Raw genomic sequence first — 26,222 nt, 5'->3', positions numbered from 1 at the left:
GAGACTCACACCGGAGTGCCAAGATTTGCAGAAAAGGTATGTGATGTTTTAAAAAACCTTCAAAAATATTTCAGTTCTTTGTGTGAGACCATTTTTGTCCGAGTAGATCCTTTTCAGCCTCTCTCACCCTCTGCCGCGACAGAACTGAGGCACCAGCTTCAATCTTTACTGTGGGTTTTGTTTGAACAGTGTCTCTATTTCCATACTAAAGGCCAAGAAGGTAGGGTGCTGTGAGCAGGGTGCTGTGGGCAGGGTGCTGGGTGTTGGTGACTAAAGGGGAGAAGTAGAGAGGAAGGGAGAGGGAGGAAAGGTGACAGTTAGCCAGGCAGGCACACTCTGGCTGGGTGATGTAAATAGCCTTGCTTGTCACCTCCCCCCGCCTACCTGCCTGCCTGCCAACCAACCACACTCTCATAATCTCTGTTGACAAAACAGAGGCACACGGCCCTGCTCTGGCCTTGTGAACTCACAGCAGAGACATGAGAAGAGCTGCAGCTGCTCAGCTGGGACCGCTCACAAGAGCATTGTTGATCTTCACATTTTTAAAAGGATAATAAAAGAAATGGTCTGCCCATTGAAGGTTGGATAAGATGACAGTCACATCCAATGTGAGACTTCTGCTAATGAAAGTTGGTCCAGGGGGGGTAATCTTTTCTCCATGTTTTACACAGCGCCTGAGTTTCAGACAAGTTACACCTTTACCTAAATAAATCAAAAGCATTTTTATTAAACCATTAAATTCATCTGAAGTGTATCTGTTAGCCGGCTGCACCTTCGTTTGGCTACATTGAGACGGTGTGGCAGTTAAACCCAAGAAAGACTCGAATCAGAAATCATCGCTTGTTTATATAAAATATTGACTTATTTATTTCCATTCGTTGAGTCTTTTGTAAGGTGTTGATTGTGAATGTTCATATCAGGGTTGAGATGAAATTGTCATTAACTGTGGAGCCCTAATTCTAAGTTATCTAATGATAAACTAATACAACAAACAGACCAACTGTATAATGTACACCTGCATAGAAACATTAAGTGTGACGGACAGCACAAGATTTTTGATTGAGTGTGCATCACTTTGGAACATTTAGAAGTTTGGTTGGTTAAATCATCTCATTTCTAATTCACTGAGCTACTCCTTAAAGAATTCATTTGTAGAAGCTGCACAAACATTTTTATTTTTATTTTTCAAAGACTAACAATGATTTTCTGCTTGACTGCTCAAATCATGAAAGACTTCTAACAGTAGGCCACTGTTCCTCTATCACTTTATGTCTACGTGTGTGGTTGCAGGCATACATGTTGACCTACTTCAAGGCTTTCTCGGTTTCATAAAACAAGGTTCCTTTTTTTCCCATCGCACCTCACTCAACATAGTTTTTTTTTTTTTTGTAAAAACACTTTAATATGGGGAGGATGAAACCTTCAACCTTGACTCTACACACTTGAGCTTCAGTGTACAAAGTGATTCCCAGGAGCCTAAGCTGCAATAGTTACGATGAAAAACCCAAACATCAGAACTGATACAAATTCAACAAGAGCCACTGTGATAGCAGAGCTGCCAAATTCATCTAAACCATCCGAAAGGAGAAATAATGTAACCTGTTGAATATAACACAGACTGTGAGGTTCAGTTTCCTTGTCAAACACCTGATTTTTGTTTCTTCTTTTATTGAGTGTTTACTCATTTTAGTGTCCCCAAAGACTCTCTTAGATTTGTATCAGAAGAAAGGAATAATAAGCTTGTCATGCAAATCTAGGTCTTAGTTTTCCTCAAACTGTCGTTCCACTTTCATTATTTCTGGCTGAAATGAACAGGACAGGACTTTGAGGAATACGTTCTTCCTGTTGATGCCTTATTTGCCTGAAAATGGAATTTTACCTCACTCCGCAATCACTGCTGCTCGCTGTGCAACGGCACTGTGACTGCAAAAGGATGTATGAGACTGCATGTTTAGAAAGAGAAAGTGTGGTTTGGTTAAGTCTCGGTGCATTTGTGTTTGTGTGTGTGTGTGTGTGTGTGTGTGTGTGTGTGTGTTGTCACCTGCAGACAGGGCTATAAGATTAATGCTCTCTTGCAGCCTCTGTGGCAGGTAGAGCACAAAGAATAATTTGATTTCTCCTCCTGTCTGCCTTCTGTCTTTCCACTCTTCATTTTCTCATCTGCCTGAAAACCAACCCACTCAACTCGACCCCTCTTTGTTTCCAACCACTTCGCCTCTTTTTCTCCTAAACTACTCCACCTTTCCAAACTCCGAACCTCGAACACCTCCAGAAAGGATTTTTGCTTCAGAAAAAAACACACGCTGCTCCCCGCGCTCAGGTCAGAATGAGGATGTTGCAAGAATGTGGCAACAACACGAAACAGTTTCTGGCAAAGCGCTCAACCTAAACCCAGCAGGCTGTTACCATGCCAACCATATGGGATGTTAGCCCACCTTGACACAGCGCCGAGATGATGGACGATCAGATCCCCCCTCCCCGGTACTCTGTGGGTGTGGTCGTAACGTAAGCTGGTCAATGGAGACTGGAGAAAAAGACAGAAAAAGAAAGTTTAACGCGATGCTCATGTTCATTACTGTTTTATTAATAAATAACAAGACGCTTTATTAATCAGCGGCCTGCAGACACATGCACAGGAAGCTGCATCAACCGCTTCACGAGCAGAAGTAACAGAGCTATGTGCCAAATCTTATGACTGCGTTTATTATGTTATTTGCATCGACCACACAAATAGCACACACACACACACACACACACACACACACACACACACACACACACACACACACACACACACACACACACACACACACACACACACACACACACACACACACACACACACACACACACACACACACACACACACACACACACACACACACACACACACACACACACACACACAAAAAGGGATGTTGAGACACAAGTTTCACAGGAAGCTAAACGGTCGAAACCTGAAAGTGAGGACAGCACCAAATATAGTTTGCTTTAACTATAAAAGGTCAAATCTTTTTAACTAAATGTGCACCTGATTCCACATGACTGGATTCAAATGTTGAGCTTTTATTGGCAAACGTTTTCCCGGCTTTGTGGAATCGGAGCAGACTATTAGGCTAAATCACAGCTCTAATCCCAAAAGCACATAAGAGGCTAATTTATGTCCATTAAGATCCTGATAAGAAACAATGTGTGTGTGTGTGTGTGTGTGTGTGTGTGTGTGTGTGTGTGTGATGGTCACACAGAGTTGTTGTGCAGCTCAAGTGCTTTGTCTGCACAATCGTAAGAGAGTATCCCGTGGGGGTAAGAGAGCGCGTAGCCATGGAGAACGCGGGGTGTTTCCATGACACCCCGTCATCAGTGGAGCACGCCGCCAGGATGTCTCATGTTCATCTGTCACTGTGCCTCCATATGTGTGTGTGTGTGTGTGTGTGTGTGTGTGTGTTGGTGTGTGTGTGAGAAAGAGCGACAGAATGTAGGTTTACTTTCATTCTAGAAATGAAGAGGAGTTGGGTGCACTTTTAAAGCCAGATATCAAGCCTGTAACTTTGTGTGCGTGTGCACGTGTGTTTATAACACTGAGCTAAAGCAAAGGTAGCCTATGTAAGGAATGTTCATGCGTGTGTTCGCATGTGTGTGTGTTGGAGAGTCACTGCATGAAGGTTTATTCACACTTTTAAAACAAGAGGACGTTTAGAGGTGAATGTTTAAGACTTCAGTTTAGGACATGCCAAAAAGTTAGCGTGTGTGTGTTTGTGTGTGTGTGTGTGTGTGTGTGTGTGTGTGTGTGTGTGTGTGTGTGTGTGTGTGTGTGTGTGTGTGTGTGTGTGTGTGTGTGTGTGTGTGTGTGATAGCCTTAAAATGTAGGTTTACTTTAATTCTTAAATCGAGTGCAAGTTTAGTTCAGGACAAGCCTTTGTTAGTGTGTAGGTTCATGTGCGTACAAGTATGTGTGTGTGTGTGTGTGTGTGTGTGTGTGTGTGTATGTATGTTTGTGGGATTGTCTCTCTTTGTATGGCTGAATTTATGCCAAGGCAGCCCATGTTGTGTATGTTTTTCTGTGTGTAAGTGCGTGCCTCTGCGCCATTCACCGTCAGCGACCTGACCGCTGGCTGCACCCATGATTGGGAGCAGATGGGGGCTGTCAGTGTGTATGTGTGTGTGCGTGTGTGTGTGTGTGTGTGTGTGTGTGTGTGTGTTACAGGGTCGGAGGAGGAGGGAGAGGGTGGGAGGGCGCTCTAGTTTAGGTGATGTATGGACTCTCACACACCAACAAAGACCCTCCTTCAGCCGATGCGTTTCCCATTAATTGAGAGGGGAGAAAAATAGAGCTGGAGAGCGGCTGCTTAAGGGGGAACAATTTACGGCACGCTCGTAACAAAGAGAAGCGGACTCCATTTTTTTGTGCAAAAGTTTGGAAGGGGAAAAATGATAAAGTAGCTCTCTGTGCACGAGCAACATTCAATCGCTGCTCCACTCTTTGTGCTCACTCCGACACAGCCAATGGAACCAAAGTGAATAAAATGGTATTTACAGGCATGTGGTAATGCTCATACATGTAACGCCTGGAGTATAAACGGTGTGAATGAGCTTGTATGCAGAGGTTAAGTGAAGGGAAGTGTACAGTAAGTGTAAAAAAAAAAAAAACAGTAAAAAAAAAAAAAAATCTAAATTATTTAACGATGTGTGAAATGACAATATGGAGTGTGTCACTCAACGGCCTCAGAATCGATGTCACCAGATTTAATTGTTCGATGTGGATGCTCCTCACTTGCAAGGAGGAGTTTGGCTTCGAAGAGACGGCTGTAGCCCAAAAGACGCTAATCTAGAGACTTAGTGGGAAAGCGGTCTCCATTCAAGACAGCTCGACATACAACCTGCTTCATCGTCTGCCAATCAACCACCACATCGATTATGAGGACCACCAACAACCAGCTCAGGTACCGGCAAAGCAAAAACACACTCTGCAAACTTAACTAGAGACAGTCAGGAAAAGAGTGCCCCATGACGAGAAGGGCTGCAGAAAGATTTGATTACGTTTTAAAGAGAAAGATATGCAACACAAATATCCTCAATTGTCCTCATTGACAAATCCACGATAAATATTGATATACTATTTTTCGTACTGCTCTACTTCACTGAGGCCCTTGTACAGTCCTCTCTCCTCCTCTGTTCATGTGTTTGTTTGTCGAGTTTTGCTTTTTAATTACTTGTCACCAGCATCTAATCAAGGCCTCGACCTTTCACTATATGAGCGTTTGTGTTCTCGGGCTGCACAATAAATATTTCTTACAGCAGCGTCTCCCTCTTGTTAGAGTAACGCAGTAAAAGCACTGCAGTAAAGACACAGGCAGAGTTCACAGTTTACAGTGGAGGCTCATACATTCGGGATTAACACCATGAACTGCTCAGTATATCATCAGCAGTAAGACACAAGCTGACACAAATGGAGATCTTATGTGTGTGTTACATTGTTGATGTGGTTGATTTCACTCAGTGGTCAGTTTAAATTTTGACTTCCTCTTTATTGGTTGCATGATGCTACTGAACTCTCTGTAGATGTACACCATGGTGTTGGGAGCCCTAATCAGTGTTGGTGGGAAATGTAGTAAACTAAAGCAACAAATACCTCAACATGACCTTGACCTCACCAAGGAAAGTATGCAAGTATACATATCCGTTTTCTCTGTTTTTAACTGCATGTATTTTATATAGCCTAAGGTTGGGCCAAATTCTAAGCATCCGTAAAAAAATTTTCCTGTTTTGTTTGTGATTGTATATCAGAAACTAATCTTTTAATTATCTATAACTTTAGTAAAAAATGCAAACCAACTTAATTAACATGATGATGGAGTTGAAAGGATTTATATCTGCTGAGAGATTTTGATAACAGGTTTAGATTTAATCAAATGTTACTGAGGCCAGAACAGAGCATAATGTAAGTTTGAAACTATAAAATAAATCTCAACCATAGAAACACATGAGATTAGTTCTAAGCAGCAGCAGCCGCCATAATGTAAATCCTGTCTCAAGCTAACTTTCAGTCAGCTTAACAACAGACTGAGAGCTGAGGCCAATTTAAAGCCTCCTGACAAACCATTACATTGCAACTTCCTGTTAATCAGGTCAGTTGTGCACATAGGTATGGATAGCACAAATTGTTCATAAAATATAAATTTACGTTTTTTAAAAATTCACCCGACATTCAGTGATGATAAGAACGAATCGGACCAAGTTTGAACCAGAATGTAAATAAGGTCATTTCTGCTGTTTTTTTAAGGTGGTCTGCATGTGACTTCTGGGGCTCTTTTAAGCCAGCTCCAAGGAGAGCCTCAATGATCTGCAGGATTTTGCACCCCCCCATTGGCTTCATTTTCCAACACTGTAGGTTGCCACCGGGTTATAACAAAGATGTTGAAACAAACCACCTCTTCATAAAGTTTTCCCACTGCTGCTCAACAAAAAGATGCTTTACATTTTTTCCTCACCAATGTTTGGACATTTTTTCTCTTCTATTCTCGTTAGGACTTCCCGGTAACCAAAATTAGTTTTCACAAACAAACGATGGCTCTTTCCCACGCACACACGTTGTTTCACAAGTTTTTCTTCCTGGTTCAGCTTAAGGTGACCAATGAGAACGTGTTTGGTGTAATCTTTTTTTTTTTTTATCTTATCAGGGCTTTACACTGATCACCAACACACAATGTGAAAGTAGCCATTTATGCAGGTTGTGTTTCTGCTCTGCACGTGGCAGCATTCTGATAAAGTGATATAAATACTTCACAATAAATTAAGGAATCAAAGATGTTGGGCTTCAGATAAAGGAACACTGCTGTCGATAGACAAACTGAATGAAGATCACTTTACGATGGGAGATGGGATGGAGAAGCCCAGAAGGAAACCAGAGCAGTTTCCTGAAGTGTTATGTGTCCAGTTCATCAGGTCTATTGAAGCGGTTTTTCTTTTTTCCCATGACACTCTGCACGATTTTTCACCAACGCATCAACATTTTTAAGTTCAATACCAGAAAGCACCTTCAAAATAAAACACACCATTCACTTTTTCAACCTTATAAAATTCAGTTACAAATGAGTTTTTGTTTGTGCCAATATGAGGGAACTCTATTGTCATCCTTACTCGTGTGACAGTTTCAACAAACATCGACACTATCATTTCTTTTTAAACAATCTGACACACTGCACCACTACTTCATGACGACTTAGTGAGGCTCTTAAAACAGAAACTGTAAAGTGAACAGAAGTTAATTGGCCAAAGAATAAGATGACAGCGGAATAAAAGAAGAAGACAGTGGGATAATGACAGACAGCTATAAAAATAAGTGAAAGGATGAAGATTGAGGGGAAACTGACACCCAATTGGAATGAATGAATATATATTTTTGGCACACACACACCCACACCCACACAATAATATCCAATCTGCACTTAAGCATTTTAGGGGGCATTTTCTATTCTTTATTTCATTTCAAATCGGGATGTATTGTTCACAGAATAGCCGTAATGTGATATTATCCGTGTCATATAGCCCATGTCCTGTCACATTGTCAGTACCTCACATGTTGATGTCTATCCTTATGCAGAAGTTAAAGGTTCAGTGTCAGTAGTAACAGCTCTACCTCACAACGATGTCATTTGTATTTGTAAAACAACCGTCCTCTCCGACATCCTCATGTTAGCTGTAGCAGTAGCGGTATGTAACCTCAGTCCCTAGCCCCCCCTGAATGAAATTTGGCAGCGTGATATCACTGATCCAAGCCCATTGGCTTGTTGAGCAAGTCCAAGCTTGTGCTGCACGCCAATGTGACATCCGTGCTGAGCAACTGACCAATTCTTAATTATTTTTGGCGTACGCCAGTTTCAGGTTTTTCGTGAAGAGTTTCAGGACATGTTCAACACACAGTTTTATAAACAAGACCCCGGACCTTTAGATGGAACTAGCTATCAAAATCTCTTGAGTATGCTTAACATAGTTTTTTACATTTACTTAAACACCAAAAAACCCCACTAGTGTCAAGAGAGAGAGCGTCTGTCCCTTTAAGAGGCAACTGGTAGTCGTGCAGAGGATCATCTACTAGTTGTTTCTTTTTGAGCGTTCATCATTTCCCCCTTTTTCTGCTTTGTCTCATTTAAAAGCAGGACTTTTCTCTCCATGTGTCCATCCTCTGTAATGACTGTGAATAAGGAAAGCTGTGTGAGCCAGCCAGCAAACACAGCAGCACAGTGCAGAACACATAAAAACACACTGTGTGAAAGTGTGATCGTGTGAGTACTCTGCTTTAGTTTTACTTCGACCCATCCCCTCCAACAACTCCAGATCTTAAATAGGAGCCAGGCCACATCTTGGCTCCTTGCCTTGCCTTAAACAAATCAGACACTAATAAAAAAACTCCAAGCCTGAAGCTCGCCTCAGCAGACGTGGGGGTACCAAAGAGGGGAGCCATTCTAAACTACCCTGCTCTGTCGAAAATAAACTGAAAGCAGACAAAAGAGTGCCAGTTTCTCCACTGTCTCCATTATCCCAACTCCAGTTTTATCCTCAGTTAAATGCTGCTTTGATCTTATACGTTCTTTCATTTAAACAACATTTAAATAAATTGCCTCTTAGTTCAGAAACAAAAGTGAGAGACAACTTTCCATCTTTAGACCAATTACTGCTATTCAGCACTTCACACATCAGAGCCAGAGGGGATAAGAGGAGGGCGATGAAGAACATCTGAGCAAGAGAGGAGTCTGGGCAGAAATGGTCCTAAAACTTAGATCTATCTTATTCAGCCAGGTGTACCAGCTGTTTGCTGCCATTAAACAAGCATTTAAGTAAAAGAGAAAAAAAAAGAAAAAAGAAAGAAAGAGGCGTTACTTACGATGAGTCATCCTTTCCAAGAAAGATGCAGGAAACCAGACTCAAATGCTGCATGCTTGGGTGTTTAAGTCCACAACACTGAAACAGCAGCTGCACACATACTCTAGTTAACTAAACTGTCCTAAAAGGCAAACCGTTACCAAAAGAGAAGCAACTGTAAAAAGGAATCAAAGAAACATTATTGCATCAGGGTTTTTGTAAAAATAGCTCAAGGCCACTTTGAAATGACTTTACAGTACAACATCTGTTTTGAGTGCAGGCTGACACTCGATGTAATAAAAGCGGCAATTCTTGCTTTCTTAGAATTCAATGAGTATCAAATACTGTGAGGCTGAGTTTGAAGATCAGAAAACCAAGGGATCACTTGGCACGCACCACTACTCCTCCCTCTTTGTATTCTTATTTCTTGTGATGAACTGGGATCTATGCTTTACAGATACACACAATGGATTATTGTTCTTTACATTGCACAGTGTCTCTTTATTTCACACTATTAACTCCTGCAGACTCCTGGCAGAGTCTTGTACATTCATATATAAATCTGTACGCCTCCTTTGTTTTACTCAGGGGAAAGAAAAAAAACTACATTTACATATCTTATATAGCATTTTTTACATTTTTATTGTGTCTTTTGTTTTACTTAATTAATAGTGTTACTGATGTTAACCCAGTTTTAATTTCTGTCCCCCCCAAGCCAAATTATCACATTAACTCACACAAGATGTTTTTTTACCAGTATGTTTGACATTGTGACCGAGACAAACTACAGGCAACATAGATGCGAAGCACAAGAATTGTCTTTAAAGCACTGTAGAGCAGAATCTCGCGTCGTCCGCCACTTCTGCTTCGCTCTTGTCACGTAAAGACTTGCCTCATGGGATGCCCGCCATCCCATCCCTCCTCTCTGATAGTTTCCTGTTGTTAGGGACATGTGTGAGCAACCAACTCAGGAAGGTGTCAGGTCTGAAATGTTCAGGAGTGCATGCGAGAACTGCTTTTGCTACGTCACATACAAGGACCCAACAATGACCCATCATTACCAAGCACTTGTCAAAACTGACATGGGAATAAACTCCTGTTTAGAAGACAGAATTTCTGAGCAGAGCTACATGCTGACACTGTGTTTGTGTGTTTAGTAAAACTCTCAGCTTTGTTATATCATACAGCAGAGGAGAGTCGCTACATTACCTTATAGATTTTCTCCAGTAACGTGAGACAAAGGGCCCCAAATAAGCTTTTCTGAGCTGTAATGCACATTCTTAACAACAGCTCATGCTACTTTATTTGACCCTGGCCACGTGTTGAACAGAGAGAGAGCGTGTGTAGAGAGAGAGCGAGAGTGGGAGAGAGACACAACAGGAGGGAATGAACATGCATGTCTGTGTGTAAAAGTGATGGCGGTAATGTTGGAGAACCGCTCTGATAAGATAACGACGGTAAATCACATGCGTCTGCATCCAGGAAGAAAATCTGACACCACCACGTGGACTCATTTATTGACGAAAAACTGCAAGTCAAGAGCACGTTCAGAGAGCGCAACATGTGTCGAAGTCAGAGCAGTCGACGCAGAGGGCCAGGTTGAATAAAACACTTGGATTGGAGGCCATCAATTATGCAGGAGCTGTGCATTAGCCCAACATGGAGCAGCATTTATGTGATTTAATTAACAATGAGCAGTTAGGAAAGGCTGTCATATACAAGAGCGCTGAATGACTGCAGCTTTGGTAAATAGTTAAAAACATTCCTGTCATCACAAAGAGGAAATTACACATTTACAGACCTCGTGGGGCGGAGAGAGAAACGCAGAGGGACTGCAGGGAAAACAGTCGTCACCTGCTTTTAGTTACCGCTGGAGGAATAGATTTAAGATGAGCAGGAAAAATGTGACAATGAGGGCTGACTGAGGGCTTAAGCCGGGGAGGCTGAGTTTGGTTAACAGAACAAGTCAATCCGTTAGACACTCCCACCAATGATTTTCTGCCTCCGTGATGAACAAAAAAAAGCCCCTCCCCTTCATCGGCGCAAAAAATAATTTGGAGTGAATTAAGTCAATGTAGTAACAGTGTCATTAAGCACACTAATAAAATATGAAACAGTTGCTCTCTATGTAGAAATATCATATAAAGCAAAGCCTTGTTGAGACCATAGTGCAGTGGTGGGTAGTGCAAATGTGCTGAAATAAACATGATAATATGTGACTATGGGTTCCTTTACATGAGGAAGAGGTGACGCTTCACTGTATCATTGTCCTGTTACTGTTAATGTATCGACATCGCAGTTTCTAATTTTGTCGTTCATGTTTTTTGGGGACCTTTATTAGAACGGACAGCTGAAGAGAGAGAGGAAATGTCGAGAGGAGAGAGCTGGGGATGATGTAGCAAAGGTCTGAGGTTGGATTCTGACCCACAGCCACTGCCGTGAGGGCTACAGCCTCCGTACATGGGGCGTGTGACATAACTTGCTACGGCCTATCCGGCGCCCATGTCTTCGCTGTTTTAGCAGTGGATGTTTGATAGAACTTAAATAGTTGCTGCTGCGTTGGTGCTTTGTTTCAGCACCAGACGCTGTCTACTGTCTGCAGCGCCGCTATATTGGGGGCTGGAAGCTGAAAAGTTTGGGAACCCCAGCGCTGAAACACTGACTCTGCTCTTCTCGATCTCACAAATACTTGAAGTCGGCTCTTACACATCCCCAAATTAAATTCCTTTAAAATGACAGGGATATTATACCTCTGGTTCTTCGCCTCAGGGACTGCATGCAAGTAAATATTTGACACTCATAACAAATTATATTTTCCCTAATTACTAAGTATTTCATTCACTAAGTATCAAAACAGTATTGAATAATGAGTGAGAATAATGTTGATGTGAATCTATTTACCAATTCAACATCAGTGATCAACAAGGTCATTTAACTATATTCTTTATTGAATGACAGAGTAATGTTGCATCGAGGTATTGCCTCTGATCTTCACGTACAGAGGAAGTGTGTACTTGTTCACTGTGCATGAAACAAATATCTAGGATTAAACATGTACCAAAAGTCAGGTGCGAAGGGTCGAAAACATGTTCAGTAAGATATGAGATGTTGGGAGTGTGTGTGTGTGTGTGTGTGTGTGTGTTGCAGACTCAAAGTAAAGTTAAAGTAAATAAATGAAACATGGCACACAAAACAGAGGAGAGTAAGTGTGTGAGAGAACAGAGTGTCAGTGTAAAAAGGTTTTTCTTTTTTCCTCACACAACAAACTGCATGCAGATAGATCTCAAGCCCTTCTTCTTTCCTCACTGCCGGAGCCGTCAGGAGAAAAAGAGCACTTCTGTTACTGATGCATGTGTGTGATGATGATGAGTGTCTGTATGTGTGTGTGTGTGTGTGAGAGAGAGAGAGAGAGAGAGCCAATAAGCTGTGAGACTTTCTTTAGTGTGAATGAGACATAATTGGATCACAATAACCCATGAGCGCGGTCTTAGCGAGAGAACACCATCTTCTCCTCCACCTCTCTACTTTCCTCCTCCTCGCTCCCTTTCCTCGCGCCTTCGTTTGCCGCGTTGACAGTGAGGGAGCATATTCGCCACATAAACACCCACCCTCTCTTCTACTCCCCCCCCCCCTCTATTTATTTGCTCAGAGTCCAAAAACTGCACAGCACAGGGAAAAAATGACGGGGGGGAAGGAGGAGGAGGAGGAGAGGAGCAAGGAGAGAGAAAGAGAAGAGGAGGGAGCGAGGTGTGTATGTGCAAACACACACACACACACTGCAGATTGGGCTGCGCACACACGTGGATGGGGCACGCACACATGCACAAACACAAACAGAAACAAGCACACACACACACACACACACACACACACACACACACACACACACTCCTGGTGGAGCATCTAAATCACATTAGCCGCCTGCCTGACATCCATCACTCCCACAGACAAAAGCACATGGCAGAGAGGCAGGGAAACTGCACGGCAACATGCACGTAACCACCCACAAACAAACACACACACACACACACACACGCGCGCACACATGCAGTCACAGAGCAGCCGACACACCTTGACAGCGGATGACAGCGTGCAGGAGAAAGCAATCCCTCGCTTCCGCACTCTATTCCCCAATCAGAAATCAACTTGCATTCAGCTGCACGCACATCAATGTCAGCGCGCATCAACCGCATGTCCGGAGAGGCGCTCATTCGTCTCTGCTGCTGTTTGAAAACTTGCATTAGCATCAGAGCAAAATCAACAATTCAATGATGGCACAATGAGAGGAATAAAACATACCATGGCTGCTTTAAATATTTAAAGAGCTAGGAGCTAAGCAGGGACAGAGCGACATCTTGAGAAATCAGTTTCTTCTGTGTGTATCAGTCTTCTTTCCTATTAGAGGGGGATGGGGGTCTTATCTAAAGTGTGTTTATTTGTATATGTGTGTGTGTGTGTGTGGACACAAATGTTTGCTAGAAGAGCCTCTTATCTTGGGTGGATGTCAGTGGGGTGCTCCTTACCTAATGGGATGCATGGTTTGTGTTTGTGTGTGTGTGTGTGTGTGTGTGTGTGTACGTGTTTTATCTATTGGACTGTCTCCTGAGTGACGTGATTGGCTCACAAGATGCAGGACAGGAGAAGAGGAGGTAGGAGTCGGGGGGGGGGGGGGGGGTTTGGGGAGTTAGGACGGCTTGACATGTGCACCATACATTATGACAGCATATGGTGCCCACTGTGCGGCAGGAGCAGGCAGAGCATCACAGCGCAGCCCTCATAGACTCGTCTGCTGAGCCAGTCTCACTCGGCTCCTGCTGTTCTCCCTCCCTCCCTCTCACTCACTCCGTCTCTCTCTCTCCTCCTCTACAGCTCTGTCTGGTTAACTCAATAACATCCACAGCCTTCTCTCTTTACTCACTGCCTTGTCTTTTCTTCCCCCCCCCCCCCCCCCCCTCTCTTTTGCTGGCAAGGAAAGCAAAGGGAGAAAAAAAAAAAAAAAAAAAAAGTCTCACTCCTCCTGCTTCCTCTCTTCCTAGACGACCGGCTCTGGCTCTCGTCTCCTCCGTACCTTTCCTTTCCTCTGCTAGATTTCTGTGCACTCATCATGGAGCTTAATCCAAACCAAAAGGATTACTCCAATCGCATTAAAATCTGAAAACTGGCGGCACTCTCAGTGTGCGCGCAATCTCGTTGACGACAGGCAATGACACTGTGTTTGTACATGCACAGGAGACACTCAAAAAGAACTTCTGCATCTTCACTAGGTTCGTGTGGAAAAGATAATAAAGCAGTTATAGAGCCTACAATTTGGTCAAATGTGAACCTTAATACACAACCAATGCAGACTGAAGCTACATGGTCCAAACACTCATAAATGTCATAGTGCTGAAGTGGCTGCCACTGTCATCTTGTAACAAAGAGATTCAAGGTTTGAACTTCCCAGCCAGTTTGCACATCCTTCTCATCTTCTGTGGGGGCTCAGACGCTCCCACACCGTCCAGAAACATTCAGTTGGCATGCAGGCAAACAGTTTATAGTGGGAGGGCAAAGCATATACCGATATGCAATCACAAACCCATTGGAGGGCAAATAATTATATTAGAGTTAAATTTAAAAAGATAACAGTACAGCTGACTTTCTTTGTCTTTGTCTCAGACTGTAAACGAAGGCAGGACACAGGAGAGGAAGTTCATCCTGAAGTCCTTTATCTGTTTTTGGGGCTTCCGTTGAAGCACTGGATAGTCCGGAAGCCCCGGGAAAGTGAGCTGTTGGCTCCCAGAGAGGAAATATCGTCATCATACGATAAGAGCGACCAAGACTGACTCGCGCGATCACAGTTCTCCCACAACGCTCCGAGGATATTTACGAGTAAAGCTAAAAAAGAGAGAGAGAGAGAGAGAGAGAGAGAGAGAGAGAGAGAGAGAGAGAGAGAGAGAGAGAGAGAGAGAGAGAGAGAGAGAGAGAGAGAGAGGGAAGTTGAATTTAGAGAAATGGTGGGAGACCATAGAACACACAACAAGTCTCTGACGTCTGCAGGCTCCCATATAGATGAGAAAGCTGCACTGCCAGGCAGGCGTGTTGTGAAGTGAAGCAGTGGCGTTACACCTGCTGGCTGAGTTTTAAAAAAAAAGAAGAAAAAAAATACACCAGAAAAGAAAAGACGGGATCAGATTTGTGATTAGCGGAATAGCCGGTTCCTATAGAGACGTAAGGGTTGGGAAATCCCTTTTGAATTGCTTTAATTGTGAACAGCGGCAGCAGCTCCAGCAGACTCCATCACACACAGCGTAGTTCAGATATGCTAAAATACAAATGGTGCTTCGAGCCTTACGTGTGTGTATGTGTGTGTATGTGCATGCTAAGCAGCGAGTGAGAGGGCTGCTCTTTTTGGGTTTGCTCATGAAATCATTTTAAATAGTTCCTCCACACACACACATACAGAAACCTACACACACACACACACACACACACACACACACAGAAACACACACCCCCTCCACTTGTTTGATGTGTAATGAGAGAAACCATTAGCAGTAAAAATGGGTTCTCCCCACCCTGCTGCCCAGCAAATCATAGTCTGAGCCACAGTTACATGTCTATTTATACATTCCCTCCACTTTCTTCTCCAACAGTTTGTGTAGTCAGGAAGGCTGCATTCCTCCTGTCCTCCTCTCCCCATGTCTTCTTCTTCTTCATCATCTTCTTCCACTAGTGCCGCTCTCCCTCTGTCTCTTTTCCCATCCCCCTTCTCTCTGGCTGTCTCCTCCCTCTCTATACCCTTCCCCCAGCTCTTTCCTGCTCCCTCCCTCCCTCCCTCCCTCCGTCTCATCAGGCTGTATGCAGCAAGGCACAAATTCATCAGGGTGGGGGGGGGAGACAGTGAAGGAGAGCAGGAGGAACAGAGGGGTGTTGAAACACGGAGATGGTTCGGACTAAAAGAGAGTGAAAAACAAGAGCGCATGGGAGACTTAAGAGGAGGAGGGAAAAGGAAAGGAGAGCTGGTTAGAAAGAGACGGAGAGAAAGTGAGAGATATGGGGGGGTGGGAGGAGGAGGGAGGGGTTTGGTTGGTGGGAGAGCAGCGATGAGGAGGAGGACGACGAAGAGTAGGAGGAGGGAGGGAGACGGCTCGCTCTCGCTACAGCGATGGGCGTTCCTCTGCCTGTTCCTGTGAGGTCAAAAGTTTACCGTGGTTTTAATTTCACCTTTCCGTAGCCAATCAGAACGTGTCTCCGGCTGCACGGGGAACTTTGACCCACTCGGAGAATCTGACTGTAAAGATGTGAAGCTCACCTCTGCTTCTTCTACACCAACAACACTGTGGTGTTTTTTTTTTTTTCTACCTTTATACGGTGTTATTTTATTTTTATTTTTTTACCCTTTCTGAACAAACCTCCCCTTCTTTCTCCCTCTGAATATTTATTTGTCCTTGATCACAGAGGACGAAAAGAAAGCCTCAGGGGATAGAGAGAAGAGATGAAAAAATAGGAGGCTTTATTGTTTGTTTTTTTTCCCCCCCATTTCAGTACTTTTCCTCAGATAGCACCGCGCCGGCGAGATCAACAGGATGAACAATGCATGCCAGAGCGGCGACACGCGAGTCCACAGTCCATGTTAACAACACTCCATCAAAACAACATAAATACTCAGAGACACACCCCGCACGCTGCCAGTGTGCTATAAGCACCCTTACCTGTGTGTGTGTGTGTGTAAGTGCAGGCTTGTGCGCATGGTGTGTGTGTGTGTGTGTGTGTGTGTGTGTGTGTGTGTGCGTTTGTGTGTATGAAGGGGGAGGAGGCTGCAGTTAGATCATAGAATCAGAGAGGGGAGGGGCTGCTCTGCAAATAGAGCGAGCAGAGTCGGGAGGCATGGATGGCGATGCTAAGTAGGAAGAGCTTCAAGCCTTTCGTAAGGAGACTGTGTGTGTGTGTGTGTGTGTGTGTGTGTGTGTGTGTGTGTGTGTGTGTGTGTGTGTGTGTGTGTGTGTGTGTGTGTGTGTGTGTGTTTCTATAACCTCTTTATCACTGCCTGTGTGTATGTGCGTGTTTGATTAATTAACATCCACGGTCACTGAAGAAGCTTCCCGTTGTTCTATTCTCCCCCACATCAACTACACAATTGCCCCCCCCCACTCCCCTCCCACACCCCTCCTCCTCCTCCTTCATCCACCTGACTGTTATAATAAGCCGCACACACTTATTAGAAACACACATCCTAATGCGAGCAGCAGGCTACGAACACCAGGAGCGAGTGCAAATGAAGCGTGGATCCACCCTCCACCTGTGGATGACCTGCTATATGACACATCTAAACAGGTCTCCCCTTCAGCCTCACTTATGTCTCCATGTTTGTCTTTATTGTCAACACCTTGTGTTGAATTACCAAAAAAAAAAAACAGAAAAAATCACAGCTATCATCTGTGCAGAAAAATCTGGATATTATGTCGTTCCTTTCTGCCTTCCAGCTCCATTGAAACTTTTAAAAACACATCAACGAGCTAAAGTGACTCACTTCATTACCATGAGCTTTTGCACTAGTCATTATCAATCCCACACACATGTTGATCTGCTGATGTAAACGCTGAACAGAACAACAAAGCGGCCGATTAGAACAGTTTGGACTATGTGTGCTCGATCTACAGCGCCCAGAGTTTTAGGAATATGTTTTACTTTACATAAATATAACTTCCTGCTGTAAACATTTGTCAAACTTAAATATTTCGTCTGCTGCTCTGCCCCGAGCTGGCTTGAAGATATTTGTCTGTATTGTGTTATTCCTGCATCCAAACACCGGCTCAACTCCCGAGTTCTTGCAGAAGTTAGTCAGGCAAAAAAAAAAAAATCCAGACAAAGTCAAAGGTGTGAATGTGTCAGACAGTGTTCATATATGCAGCTCGACGGGAAATATGGAATCATTTTGTGTGTGTGATAGCTTTCTTATTTTTTAAAGGTTTATTTCTGGGCTTTGTATGTTGTCATTTAAGAGATAGGACTGTGGAAAGAGTCGGGAATCAGGGCGAGACAGAGAGTGGGGAATGATGTGCTGGAAAGGAGCCACGGGTCAGATTGAACTCGAGCTGTCCTCTTGGAGGATTGAAGCCTCCGTACATGGGGCAAGGTCACACTAACCACAAGGTTACCGACGCCAACATAGATAAATGTTTTATTACATGTTTTCAATGATGTACGTCTAAAACTTTATGCCAGATTTGAAATAATTAGCCTCATATTAGTGTCATATGATTGGTCCGAAAGGAAATTACACCTTCTTCCACAATTGTGTGTAAATAATGACAGAAAAACACTGCAGAAGAAAATCTTAGCAGGACAAAAAGATGTGAGAACATGCACAGCGAGGAGGTGGGAAAAAGTCACAGCAATTTTTACCCGACTAAACGAATAAATCCAACAAGTAAAAAAAAATAAAAAAATCCAACAAGTAAAAAAACGAGAAATGTAAAGTGAACATCTGATATCAGAACACTTGATGTTATTTGTATTATTACTTCCCTTCAAACAACAACTAATTGTTCTTACAATGAAAGACTTAAACTCCATCCTTTGAGAAGAGTATCTCAGACAACAGCAGCACAGACACGTTTCTCTTACAGCAATGAGAGATTCCCCCCTCACTCCCTTCAGAGGAAACTTCGGAGACTTTTAATGACGCAGGAAAAAAGAGCAAAGCACTCTGTTTCAGGCGTTCTGTGTCTTTTTTTCAGGTTCTTAACTTCACTTTGTGCTTCTGAAGGCTGTCCAGCAGAACTCAAACCTTTCAAACTATCCAAGGATGATGCAAACTTTGCCAGAAAGAACTTGGATAGAAATCCTGGCGCTGCAAGCCAAACAACAAGTTAGAGAAGGGACTCGTTCGCAGATTTATCTTTTCACCAGCATTAAAAACAGCTTCAGCGTGTCAAGCCAACACATCACCTTAATTTTGTGCTCCATCTTTCTCTCAACACCTTTTTTCTTTTTCCCAAGCTCCCTTTTTTTTTTAACAGTTCTAATGTGGTTGTTTTGGCCTTCTCAGGTTTGATAGATGTTGGTAGTAAAGGTATGAGAAGACTTAGGAGGGACTAGATTCCAGAGAACTCAATCCAAAATGTTTGCATGTGTTTTTCCAAAAGGAGCTTCAGATAAGGATTTTATTTTATTTTTTGTCTTTTAAGGCAGGAGGAGTTGAAATAAAGATTTTCTAAAATGGGGGTTTTTTCACACTAAGGTTTTTGCCTCTTTTGAGAAAATACTTTACACCTAAGTCCAACATTTTCAATAATATGCGACTTTAACAATCAGGAGCACAGGCAGAAAGCTGCTTCAGTAAAACGCTCTGCAACACTTTGTTTGGAGGAGAGAGGCCTCAGTGTTACCCTCCTGGTGTACGGTTACACAGTAAATAGTCTGTTTGAAAAACACTTGAAACTTAACAATGTCAACTGCAAAACCCCCTTCTCTCCTCGCTGGCTTCTTTCTTTCCATCTTTCAGTGCAGGAGAAGCTAAAGGGGAAACACTGAAGCTGAAGAGCGCTGGTGGAAAAAGCTGCCTCATTGAGTCCCCATACCCATTAACCCGGACCTTGGTTTGTTTTGTTGACAAACACAGAACTCAAAAACAAACACACACGGCGCAGTGTTTGTCATAGATCAGTAATCACACAGCAACAAGTTGTCCAACCACTCCCCTCCGGCCTTCCACTCTTTATTTCAGCTCTTTTGTGCAGCTCAAACGTGCGGGGACAAAGGTTAAATGCAGAGCAGGCACAGATGAGTTCTTCTAACCAGTCAGACTATATGCGAGTGTTTCCGTGCTGTCAAACATAGTGCCAGTACATGCTGCATGCAGCAAAGCAAATAATGAAGTTTGGGATGACAAACAAAGACTGGTTGGCATGTTGACTTTATAACCAGAATTCAAGTTCATCAGTCAAACACTTTTTACATGTTAAAGTATTTTACATAAGATATAAGGACGCTACGGTGGACAGTCAAACTGATCTCTGAAATGATTAAATTCCAGGTGAAGCCAGACGCCTCTGGGGCCTCTTTCAGACATCACCCATGCACTGTTTGGTTGATTTGCATGTCATGGACATTTTACTGCCAGCACCCGTTTAACAAAGTCTGCATAAATTCAGGGTGCACCGATGTGTGAACGCAGCACGTAATCGTCATTTCAGGAACATTTACTACGAGCAGGTGGGCGGAGCAATGACATTTACACTGAGCTTGAATTTGAGTTTTGCTATCATACTCTCAACGTCTGGCCTCAGATGTCAGCACTGTGGTTTTCCACTGCCGTGAGTGCATTTTAGAAAACATCTTCATATGTTGTTGGGCTTTTCACCCAGAAACTGAAACCATCTGCAAAACCAAAGAGAATATTTTGAGTTGTAAGAGTGTAGATAATCTTCTTCTGTGAGGTGCATTTGTATATGGTATGCAAATGGATCAGAATGCAGGAAGAGAAATGTTCAGAGCTAAAAAATGTTCAGGAGGAAACCTCCACGCCCGCCCTTACCTGATGGTGCCAACTGAGAAATGAAAATCTCACACAGTTTTTATTATAAAAAAAAAAAAGAAGGAATTTTTACACAATTCTGCTGTACACCACAGATTTGCAATGAGGAAATGGAGAACTTTTTTTTTTTTTTTTTTTCTTCAAGATCATTTCCCAGAACTAGAATCCTGTCTGCCACTGTTCAGGCAGCTGGATACTCATAAATCATTTACTTAAATCCTTCCTGGATCATATTTCATCTTGTGCCCATTTTTATCCCCTCGCTATTTTGGGCACCCACTAAGCACCTGAGCACACCTGGCCTGTCACGGTGAACACCATTCGAAACAAGGGGAAGAGATCCCATACACTACACTGTACACAACACTTGTTACGAATGCTGAACACCACTGACCAGAGCTAAAGGCAGGACTCTAGGTGTCCTCGAGGGTAAATTATTAATGATTTGCTCTGTTGATCCTCTCCTCTCCTCCCGCTCCATCCGACTTCACTCCTCTCACCTTGAGTATTGTTTTTTTTTCCACTCAGCCCTTCCATCTTCTCATTCTCCCGGCCCTCCACCCGCTCTGTATTCTTCCCTCCCTCCTTCTCTCAGTGTAAGTCTGGTGTGGAGATGGTGTTATTTTTAGTCATGTGAGATATGGAGGACGTTGGTGCCAGGCTAACACGTACCCTCCACAAGGCCTTTACTGGAGGCCTGTCATGGACGTGTGACAGAAACAGTTGTCAGTAAATATATCTCTACCATGGGTGTATTAACTGTTGTAACAATTCACAGAACTAAGCTGCTTGTGTTACTGTGGGCCGCCAAGACTCGACGTAAAAAACAATAACATTCAAGATCCCGACGTAGCCACATAGTCCGCTATAATGTGAATATCTGAATTTATATGTGTAGTTTAAAGAATCACAATATCAACAAAAGAGCAAAGAACAATATGCTGCTGAACAAAAAATAGGATGCAGCAGGTTACCTACATGCACAGAAGTTCAAAGGTCATGTGCTGTTCATACAGTCTATGGTTGTGCACAGACACCAGGCAGTAAACGTCACCACCCCCTCCTGTTCACTGGAGGTCAATTCTCCTGATTATACCCCGCTGCACTCTCACATCATCAGCCTACTCGGACTTCATACAGAAAACATACTGACAGGAAAAACTCTGGAAAAAGTCCAAGTAAAAAAAAAAAAAAGTGGCTGCTTGCATTCACAAATGCAGCTCACTATTGTGCAAGCGTGACCAAGGCTGTAGACAAACAAAAGCAGAAAGTTATTAACATAAGCATCCGGAGCTGCTACCTCCAGAGAATTTGGAAATGAAATTAATTCTGACATGTTGACTCGACTGGAGCTGCATGAGAGTTGTGCAGAGGTTGTGAAGATTTCGAGTTGTAGACTATTTGCATATTCACTGATGTGTGCATACTCAATGAAGACAAAAGTGTAGAGTAACACTGATGCTCTTCTGAAAGCAGAGCGCGGTTTTTCCATTGAGTATTCTACATTTTTTATTTAAGTAAAAAAACACGAGACTCCAAGGGTTAAAAAAAAACATTTCCAGCAGAGATACTATCCATATGTTACGGAATCTGTAGATCAAAACTAGAACAGACAGGGATCATTAAAACCAATGAATGTAAAGGACAGAGGAGCAACAGTTCAGAGTATTTGCTGTGCAACATGATACCCTAGCTTTTTTTTTTATTTTTTTTTTACTGTCGCTGAAGTATGTTATAATATGGAAAATAACTGTCAGCATGCAAAGAAGTCATTCTTCATCCCATTCAGTCCTCTTGGTATTTTAAATTGCTGCCTACACACACACAGTGGAAGTCACATAGAGGTAAAGGCAACGTTGAAGTCAGTGGTCCATTAAACCCCGTTTCCAACAAGTGGTCCGGGTCAGTTCGGTACCCTTACTTGACGTTTTCTACCATCAAAAGTTGGGAATGGTACCAAAACAACAGATCTGTGCCATCCTACTTTTTTGATACCCTTCTGTTGGGGTGCCAAGGGTACCGATCCAGCCCTAAAGGGTTCCTTATATATACTGTGCCCTGTTCTTCTTCGTAGAACTTAAAATCAATAGCGGGCTACGGCTGTATTGGCCTGCTATGAAGTCACACTATTTCGCGGCCATCTTCATCTGGCTTACACTCACGCTTCTCAAATAAGACGACAGTTGGCTGTGGAAACGCAAGCCTTGCTCAGAGTTCAGGGTACCAAACTGAACCCCGAACTGTACTGAACCAAAGCGGACTGCTTGGTGGAAACGGGGCTTAAGTTGAGCTTGATAAGCTCCATAAACATCACCTGCAGCTTTTTCTAAACCTGCCGGCGAGCAGAGGCAGCTCACCTGATGGTTACCTGAGTGGGCAACAGGAGATGATATTTCATCCTGGGCATCGGGTCTAAGTGATGTGGAACTGACAAGCGGGGAAATGAACGTATACGCAGAGAGAAGCAGAGGGAGAAGAGAAACCTCAACTGAAGCCAAGTCTTCTTCTCCTTCTTTAGCGTAAAGTCTGATATGCTGGACAACTTCTAAAAATACACAAACGGCAGCTATAAAAAGCCCCAAGAGGAGAAACACAAGAAGAAGAGGAATCTTTGTCTCACATTGCATCAAATCAATATTTAAATTCTGGCCCCTTTTCCTCTAAAGAGAGCATGCGGATGTCACTGCTTGTTTACTACGACTCGGATCTCACAGGACTAACAGGCTCATTGTGAGGGAGGGAGGGAGGGAGGGAGGGAGGAAGTAAGAGAAGATGAGAGGGGAGGGAGTTAGGGAGGAAGAGCTGATTCAACCAAAGATGCTCCCTCCCCTCCGCCCGAGCCGCACGGAGGAATTTGATTTCCCCCTCTTTGCTGCTTGGCAGAAACAGATGGGTGAAGGTAGTAACGCTGCTCAGCCCTCGTTCACAGCACAATGTGAAATTCAGCAGTTTGACTAAAGCCTGAGCCCGCGTCTCCTCCACATGTCATATGTGCGTGCTCTCAAAATCTCCCGAGTCATACGTTTCATGGAGCAGGCCACTAACTGCAGTAGAATGATCTATTAATATGAGAGCAAAAAAAATCAAATAAAAGGAACACAGAGCCCTGAGGAGCAATTCAAACTGCCCTGCAATCATAAAAGAAAGAAAGCAGTCAACAGTAGTAATTTTCTATTTGAATACAAACGAGGTTAGGAAGTATAAAGTCGTGCTGAACATGTTTTATGTTAAATAAGGGAATTTTCTCACTAAATCTCCGACAGTCATTCACCTGCTCTACATCTACTGCATCTACTGACCATTTGCTGGTCACTGATAACAAATGAGAAGGTGGTAAATAAGATCATTTATTGTCTCTGTAAGATCGGCCATGACAATAGAGGACATTTCAATATCAGCTCACACACAGGTGTGTGTCTGGAACAGGTTGTGTTATGACGAGTGCAGTGAATGGGAGCATCAGGGCGAATGCAGATGTGGTAACCATTAAACTGTTTGTGTCATCGCTTCTTTTGCTGTAAGACTCCCACAGTGTCACCATGTTTCTCACACGTTTGAGGTGACTTCCTCTCAGTCAGTAGTGAGGCAATGATTGATTTGGTACAACAAAAAAGACATCTTCGGCTGACATCATGCCACATTATTTGCTGATGTAGCGAAGTCTGTCAACAGGTCTGATATCGGCCCATACTGATGCATCCCGAGCTATGACTGACTTTATTCGGTAATTTCTGCTGTACTGAATGGACGTTTGGTCAACTGTTGCAGAAAAAAAGAAAATCTATTGAGAAAAAAAAAAAAGTTAGTTTGAAGTCAAAATGTACAGAACACAGGTAATATCTTAAAGGCACAATTATTCTTGTTTTCTTTTTAGGACTCTGTTGAATCTCTTACTTCCCTGAAACCTGCATCTCTCTTTATAACTGGGCGATACTTCACCCATTTACCATGCAATATGACGCTTTCAAGCTTTCAAGCAAAGAAAACACTTTTTTCTCATCTCAGGGCAAAATGAGGGTTGGATTCACGACCATTCAACACTACCACCATGTTTCTAATGATACACAGCTTCATGTAAATGGGTGAAGTATCCCTTTAAGTTCCATTTTGAAAGATTCGTGTGCGACTGATTTTTTTTTATGCATTTCTTTAAATCACTTTTATGACTACAATAACAAGCAGTTCTGTTGTACTTGAGTTTCTTTTACTGCTTAAATGATTTATTGTTTGAGCTTCTTAGACTCTTTTACTTGGAACACATTGATCACTTAGAACTCAAAAAGTCATTGAAGCAGAAACTGACAGCAGATGTTGCGTGTTTTGATTTGAAACCTTTTGGACTGAGTTTATTGGATTTCTTGCGTCGACAGTATTACTTTTTTCAATTGTTGGTTAAATTATCCCAATTTTACATTCTGCAGGTTTTGTCCTACTTTTATTTGATTTTACGCAATTAAATGATTTGTTTAGCTTGCAGCTGAGAATGTATGCTGCTCGTACTTTGGCACGGTGGGTGCTGTCGTTGAGTACAGGATGTTGCAACTGAGCCTGACAGGAGCTACTGAGAAACAAGCCTCTATGACATCATCACATCAACAGTATGACCTCGGAGAGGAGGCGGAGGAGCAGCCAATCAGGCTGGCTCTCAGCTCTATACCAAGGTGACGGGGTGGGGGTAGCAGACCTTGGAGTGCTCTCCTGCTATCCTGAGAAGAGTGATGCTGCTGCTAGTGACACTGCTAGAGCCTCTGGATAGAGATGCTGATGTGTGTGTGTGTGTGTGTGTGGCTGGAGTACAGTGATATAGGAGGTGTGGCGGTGGGAGGGGGAAGGCTGAATTAAGTTAAGGAGGTGGTCACGTAACAGCCGGGTTCAGGCAGAGTTGAAGCCAGTTGCTCGCTGTGCTGCAGCTGGTAACATTTACCTCAACTCCTACCTCATAAATGTGTGTGTGCGTGTGTGCGTGTGCGCAGGCGCAAAGGCATGTAAAGGAGCTCTAAAACACATAAACTAGGCCTGGATTTTTTACAATGGAAAATGAGTTAAAAAAAACAGAACTCCCCTTCTTAAACACACACCCCTCTGAGGAGCCATTTAATAAGCATCCATTACCTTAAAGCGAGAAGAAACGTGAACCTCGTCCTACTCTCCCTAAAATCCACCTCAGCACAGAACTCCCTGGAAAGTCATGGTTGGTTTTCTAACTTTCTTTTGAACAAAGACACACACACACACAGACATCTGCCATGAACAATCACATCACTGACCACAAGAAAGCGACAAGGCACATCACTTCTCTCCTCGAAAATTGTGATTCTTTGTGTCGGGTAGTGAACTCTGTGTGCCCCCTGTGACGAGCAAGATGTATAAAGAATAATATAAAAAAGAAGAAAAGGAAAAACAACCTTGTTTTGAGTCACCAGGACATTTTGTCTTCACATTATTATGATGCACATACAAGATCAGGTATAAATAGGTGGGTATGAATACATCTGCTAGAGCAGAAGAGCCCTGTAAGTGTTGTTTCACTATGGGGTCTCCATCGCTCCCAGACAAACAGTTTGCAACCTTTAGGAAAGTCAGGTTTTATCTTTAGAAATACATCTGAAACAAACGTATCAGAATGCCATCAACGTAAGTAGCAATTACTCAGATTTTCCCAGCCCACTTTCGTCCGATTGGCCAGCTCTGTTTGTAGTCCTTAAAAGAGCTGCCAGTGGTAGATCGTCCAACAACTTTGCTCCATGCTGTGCTCTGATAGGTCGGCAGCACCTGATGTCAGGTTCTAGCCAAGTCAGACAGTACAAGTGCGATTTTAAACATACATATGCGATAGAATATATTG

General features: G+C 43.1%; 1 protein-coding gene across 4 annotated transcripts in view; it reads right to left on the bottom strand.

Annotated features, from left to right (window-relative positions):
* LOC306833514 (nuclear receptor coactivator 3-like) overlaps nucleotides 1-26,222 on the bottom strand; it is a 65,984-nt gene that overhangs the window by 30,535 nt on the left and 9,227 nt on the right. For 3 of the 4 annotated variants that reach the window (XM_079358805.1, XM_079358803.1, XM_079358806.1), the window contains exon 2: nucleotides 2,436-2,524. The exons of the other annotated variant lie outside the window; for it this stretch is intronic. The gene's annotated coding sequence lies outside the window, so the exon portion shown is untranslated. The remainder of the gene's footprint in view (nucleotides 1-2,435; nucleotides 2,525-26,222) is intronic. 4 annotated transcript variants of the gene reach the window in all.

The sequence above is a fragment of the Symphodus melops genome, assembly GCF_947650265.1.
Source record: "Symphodus melops genome assembly, chromosome: 13".
Taxonomy (NCBI): domain Eukaryota; kingdom Metazoa; phylum Chordata; class Actinopteri; order Labriformes; family Labridae; genus Symphodus; species Symphodus melops.
The sequence above is the reverse complement of the archived record's forward strand: the minus strand, read 5'-3'. Positions and strand labels throughout refer to the sequence as shown.